Source organism: Cajanus cajan, chromosome 10, assembly GCF_000230855.2.
Source record: "Cajanus cajan strain Asha chromosome 10, NIPB_CcT2T_4, whole genome shotgun sequence".
NCBI lineage: Eukaryota > Viridiplantae > Streptophyta > Magnoliopsida > Fabales > Fabaceae > Cajanus > Cajanus cajan.
The window spans coordinates 15,712,558-15,719,600 of record NC_138526.1 but is presented as its reverse complement, the minus strand read 5'-3'; the positions used below and the strand labels follow the sequence as shown (position 1 = coordinate 15,719,600).

At 29.2% G+C, this 7,043-nt stretch overlaps 1 long non-coding RNA gene across 1 annotated transcript; it reads right to left on the bottom strand.

Moving 5' to 3' along the window:
• Window positions 1–929: 929 nt before the first annotated feature.
• On the bottom strand, window positions 930–3,469 carry LOC145952911 (uncharacterized). Its single transcript, XR_014430406.1, has 2 exons — window positions 1,968–3,469; window positions 930–1,178 (listed from the first exon to the last, which is right to left on the bottom strand). It is a non-coding gene; the product is annotated as an uncharacterized LOC145952911 (long non-coding RNA).
• Window positions 3,470–7,043: the final 3,574 nt, after the last annotated feature.

Here is a 7,043-nt window from a genome sequence, read left to right as displayed (position 1 = left end):
TGAACTAAATTATTATAAGAAAATTATGATTTAATAAAAAATAGTCCAAAACCTAAAACAATTATATGTTGCAAGCTAAACTATCGCATTTATTCATTTTCATAAACAAAAAATTCAATCATTACAATTCATATAATACATGTCGTTATAAAGAGAACAAAGACTATCATTGAACTTATCATATATAAATAATTTTTACAATTTAACAAAAATTAATTAAAGCTAGAATCATCGTTACCTCCACCTCTCATGTACAATTTTAGTTTCATGCAATAAAAAAATTAATACATTTTTATAAATTATACAACTAGTCAATAATAACTACAAAATTATAAAAAAAATTAACAAATTATTAACTAAAACCTGTTTAATTCTATTAATTAAAAAAGTAAAATCTTTGTTAATTTACTTTATAATTTATAATTAAATTTATTTGTATGTAACCTTTTTACCTAATTCTTCTAATAAATATTAACTTCTACTAATATTTTTATATATTATTTTTTAACTAATTTTAATTTATTTTATTTCATTAACTAATTGTCTAAATTTGTGTATATAAAATATCTCTACATTTATATTATTGTGGCTTATCTTATTTTTAGTTATAATCAATCACATTATTATTTATTTTAATTTTTTATTGTTAATTATATTTACTTCATTGATATTTTAATTATTTTTCAAGTGAGCTATAAATTTATGTTAGTTTAATTTATGTTATATAGTTAGTTGTTGTTAATTTAATTTTATTATGGTTTAATTCTAATTCACTGTTAGTTAAAATTATTCTTTTTATATTCTCCTATTGTTAATTTAGAAATTTTAATCTTATGATTTAAGTAATTAATTTATGACTTATACATTTTAAATTAAAATTATTCAAGTAGTGAATATGAAGTATGTGACACCCTCTACCCCGCATATCATAAATCAATAAATTTAAATAATATAACTTTAATAATCAAACATGGTTACAGAGTATCACATTTTTAACAAACATAATCAGCGGAAATTACAAAGAAATAAATCTCAAAGTTTTCAAAGTAATTTAAAATAACATTAACAACCTAATCTAATCTTATCTATACCCCGATGTCACATGTCCTATCAGAGCATAGCCCATAAAGAAGCCTAAGCTTCACCACCAACATCCTCAGCCTCATGCTGATAATCACCTGTATAACGGTTAAAGAAAAAACAACACAAAGAAAAAGGGAGTGAGAAAACATCTCACTCGGCTCACAGTGTAGGAATATATACTAGATAGCCAAACACAAACAATACATACGTAAAATAACAATATCTCATATTTGCACATATATCATGCATTGGTTTTCTTGACTAGACTCACAAATGCATGCATGTGGCGCCATACGGAAGATTCTCATATCATCGTGGGTGACCCTAAGGTACACCTGGTTATCATATCGTGGGTGACCCAAAGGTACACCTAGTTATCATATCGTGGGTGACCCAAAGGTACACCTGGTTATCATATCGTGGGTGACCCAAAGGTACCCTTGTTAGTCGTGGGTATGCGGCCTCAGCGGCACACCTGGAGTATTGTATGCATATGATGCATGTCAAACAAGACTCTATGCATTCTCATATTACTTTATCACTTTCCATGGTCATTTCATATCTCATTAACATATTATCACATTTCATATCTCATGTCTCAATCATATTTCATATTATCTCATGGTCATTTCACATCATCATATTTCATCATCACATCATATCATATTATCATCATATCATATCATCACATTCACATTATCACATCATATTCACAACTTTCACAATCATAGTCTCAACATAGTTTCTATTCATACACGTATATTAACCAAGCAATTAGAACATACAAACAATATGACATATAACAAACACAGGATTGGGGGCCAATCCCACTACCCAGCATACAATCCCACACCCAGAGCGAGGTTTCTCACTCCCCCCCTTACCTGGATGACAAGCGCTGAAACTAAAGAAGAGCTTCCTCCTCTAGGCTCCTTCTACTAGGATAGAACCACCTCCTATGGATTCCTCTAGGTCTTCAAAGAGAAGAAGAGGAGAAGAAGAGAGTATAAGAGAAGAGAGAATGAGAATTGAGGGATGGTTTGCAATGGAGAAGTGAAGGGCTATTTATAGCCTTCAAGACACATTAAAAAAATGGAAAATAATGAAAAAATCTTAGACAAAACTAAGTGGAATGAATTAGTGAGATGAATTATTAAAGTTGGTGGGATGAATTAATGGAGTTGGTGCCATGTTCTTTTCCTCACCGACTTTAGCTACTGATTTGGACCTTATAGACAGCCGAATCTGAAAATATTTCCTTCATGAAAGTTGTAGGATTTTCTCTTATCTTTCCATAGCCACCAAGTTTGTATCATTTGACCAACCACCGACCAAGTTATACCCCACAAACCGAGGCTTGCCAATCAGTCCAGCGAGAAACAATTGTATCAATCAAATTCCAATTTTGACCTCCTAAACGACCGATTTTGCAAATGGCTATTTCTGTAAAAGTTGTGCGTTTTTCTCTTAGATTTCCATTGACACCAATTTTGCATCATTTAGACCATCACAGCCCAAGTTATGCCCTAAACACCGAGGTTTGCCAGTCAGCCCAGCGAAAACGATTTTATTGAAAAGAAAGTTTACAACTATCTAATTAAGCCCAACAATATACATATATTTCTAAAGCCTATAATTAAGCATAAATGGAGTATGAATTAGCTACATTTGGAATAAAAGATAACTACCAAATATCATAATAATAATAGTAACCATTTTGGAAAACTGGGGTGTTACAAAGTAGATTAATAAGAGAAAATCCTAATAAAACAACATTTGACGAAGATAAAAGATGGTAGTGGTCACTTGCAAAAACTTTAATGCCCAAATAACTATATATTTCAATAGAGTAACAATAAGGTAAATAGAGAGTGAAAATACTTAAGTATGATATTATTTATATAGGACCAGTGAGTGGCGTAAAACATAAAGAGTTAGTTAGACCATGTTGGAGTTTATTAGGATATTCCCTATCTAGAGCGTAAAGAGGTTAGTTATAGCATAAAAAGATGGGTTGACCAATTTCCTAGTGATCTCAAAAGATGTCTTAGAGAAGCTCTCAACTTATATGTCAGATAGCTTATTAGTTGATTGAGTACAAATAACGGAAAAGGATATTCTGATTAGGGTTAGGTTGATTTGACCTTAGGATAGATATTTGTAATAATAAAAAATATGTTATTTATATATGTTAAACTAATTAAATAGTAAGTATTGTTATATACATGTTAGAGAAAAGTTTTTAGGATGAAAGGCTTGGTTTTCTCTACCCAAATAACAATTGTGCTACCACCTCTAAGGAAACCTTCAAATTCAAGTGAAAAAAGTTTCTATTAGTCTTCTAAAAGGAGATTCTTCTTTTGAGATAAAGTTATCAATGATAAGGACTTTTCAAGTTTGGGAGAAAATTGATCTTTTGAAAAGTAGTTTGGTTTAAATGGAATTTGAAGATAGGAATTTGTTGCTTTTCAATGCCTACTTAGATAATTGTGTTTTTAAAGAACTTTACAACGGTTAGTAATACATGTAGGTGATCAAAAGGAAAATGATTAAGTATAACAAGATGAAGAAAAAAAAAGTTTTATAAGCTCTAAGGTGATTATGATATAATGGATGTTTAGATTTTATATGATAAAATTTGATTTGACAAGAAATAAAGAAGAAAATGATAATCCAAGGCCTACTACTGAATTTTTTTATTATCATTATTCGACAACAACAAATTGGACTCTAAGGTTTGTTTTGCCGAGGGTAAAATTTGATTGAACTTTGGTTTGGATCATATTTATTGGTCTTAATTTGGTGTAGTATGATGAATTTTTTTTGCTATCCATGACAAATGCAATTGAAAATTTGGTTAAGGTTGATTCAAATAATTTTAGAGGGGAAACAATAAATTTTGCCTACATTGGTGTTGAAATTGATCTTAATTAACTAGTGGTTGGGACAATATAGTTGAATAGATTTTGGTATAAAGTTGAATATGAAGGTCTCCATATCATTTTTTTGTTGTTGATGTTATGGGAATGCATCAAGGATTTATTCACATGTTCCTTCAAATTTGGTGATATCTACACCAACAACCACCTCACATCTTGGTGGTATTGAAGTTGGTTCAACCCAGGTAACTATAATGATAATTTAGAATCCACCATTAATTATATATCAATATAGAACATTGATAATGAGTTGCATGGAGAGTGATTGACAGTTTACATTAAAAGAAGGCGCAATCAAAGATTTTGCATAAAAAGGTAGCAAAACATTAATTTTAAATAAAGTTGCCTAATTACCAAAACAAATTGTCAAGGAAAAAAATGGTGAATAAAGGAAAATAAATATATTTTAATGATGAGAAATGTAATCACTAAGGGGAGAAAGTTCCAATGGCAAAGACATTTATTTCTTGAGCGCACGAGAAAAAAAGAGGTATAATGATCAATGATAGTTTTCATTTTTCAACAATGCATCTATTTCTAAAAAATTTGAGGCACAAAAGTTAAGAGAGGTTGGCTTACCACACATGTTTTGGTTTTATCGTTGGATGGCATGTAGGAAAATACTAATTAATGTTCAAGTTATAACATGGTTAATAAAGACGAAAGAAGGATAAACATAACTCGAATTGGTTAGGTGCTTATCCTCAACTTTCTTCTTTTATTTAGTCTTGCTTATGGATTCAATGATAACATTTAATGAAATATTCATTCTAACTTGTAACATATATAAATTACAAAATTTTAATTTAGATATCTTGTAACTTATGTAGATAACATCATATCTTGTAGCATTTAATCAAAGATAGATAATAAATAAGTATGTTAATATAAAATATTTGTCATTCTTATCCCTTGCTTATGATATGTGTGTTTATTCTATTCAATATGTTTGATGTAGTAGTGTCCTTCTTATTTGTTTTATATGTATGCTTGTGTTTTCTTTATTGTTGGGTGGTTAATAAGTAAAGAGAGTTGAGAGTCAATTATGTATTTATCCTAAGAACGAGAGTTAGCATATAGAAGACTTGAGGTGAAGGTGGAATGATCCTTAGTTCTAGGTAGTTCAAACCTAGTAAAGGAAAACATCACCTAAGGTAAACACATATGTTATTACATACTGTCAATATGAAATCCCCATTAGTACCTTTAAAATGAGAGTGATTAGAGTAATAAAGGTGTATGACTATTTAGGAAAAGAAAAGCTTCATCGGGTTGAATTTTAGGAGATTGAAAAAGATTTATAAAGGTGTAATAGTAGATATGTTTCTTAGGTCTTTTGGGACAAATATCTTTTCAAGAGGATAGAGTTGTAACATTCTAAATTTTGAGTATTAGAAATTAAACATAAGGAACTCATTTTGATCCTTGCAAGTGTGTGTATATGTGTGTGTGTGTATATATAGATAGATAGCTAGATAGATAAATAAAGAGAGGATGGTTCAAACATCGATGTAACTTTTACTAATTATTACACCACTCAATAACTTTATATTAAATGTGAATTTTTCAAAATTTACCATTAGATTGAAACATAGATCATATATACAAAATTTTATTTCAATTCAAGATGATTTAGTATAATATACTAAAATATAAACACTTTGATTACCTTCAAATTGTTGTTCAATTTTAACAAAATTTGATATAGACATACAAGGTGATATGAATTATGAAGTTATAATTCAACAGTTAGATCAATAAAATTCACATTTAATATAAAATTGTTGAGTAGTGTAATACATACATATATATATATATGTATGTATATATGTGTGTGTATATATATGTGTATGTATATGTGTGTATATATATATATATATATATATATATATATATATATATATTAATGGTTTCATTTAATGTTTTAAAAACCATATCAATTATCAAACCAAACAAGATATTGAGTTAATGAGTTAGAGGTTGAATTGTTGGATCTTTAATTGAACCACATAATTGAGTCCTTATTAATTTTTTTTAACAAATATTCATGTCATATATTTCATACCTATAAAATTCACACATTCCTTAAAGAAGCCTTCAAAAAAGATATTCTTAAAATTCTTTAAATAGATAGTTAAACAATAATATTCTTAAAATTAGTATAAGAAAATAACCTAATAAATATAAAAATAGATAGTTAAACAATAATATTAGTAGAAAATCCAAGGTGTTACACACGAAGACCTATTACTAGCTGGCGTATGTTTCTTGGTCTTGCGTTAATTTCTTAGAAGATTATAAAATTAATTTTGTGTATCAAAGTCTTCCACTAAATCAAAGTATTGGGCTATGTCTATGGCTTGTTCTGAAATCATTTGGCTTGGTGGACTTTTGGTTGAGCTAGACTTTCCACAAAAAGTTGTCACACCTTTCTATGTTGAAAATACATATATGTAAACACCAATTTTGTTCCACTAATCTTTCTACTAATTTTCAAACCAATGATTCAAGAATAAAAATATTTTACAGACTAGATTTAAACTCTATATACAAGAAAGAATCATAAAAGACAAAGAACAAGGAAGTCAAATCTCCCTATGTATCAACAAACACGTTTTTTATATTGTGGCCAATATGACTTTTTTTTCTTTATCTTTTATAATTTCTTTTTTAGTGTAAGCAATTTGGCTTTTGTGCCATGCACGTATAGTGGTTTTGGGACTACAAGCTAAGCTAGTTGTCATTCTTGAGGAGCATGGTTTTGGTCTTCTACACGTTCTCTTCTTATAAGGAGAAGGGGAGAAGGGAAAGAGAAGAAAGAAAAAGAAAGGGGGAGGAAGAAAAGGAAAAACGCACCTCCGTTCTCTCTTCTTACCATTTCTTGAGTGAAGAATAATGAGTATATTGAACTCTCCATGAGCCCAACGGTGCAACATTGAACTGTTAGTGGAGCTGTTTGTTTGTTTTTCCATTTCACTCCAGCACTCTCCAAGTTCACCCATATGAGAGCATAAGAAAGGA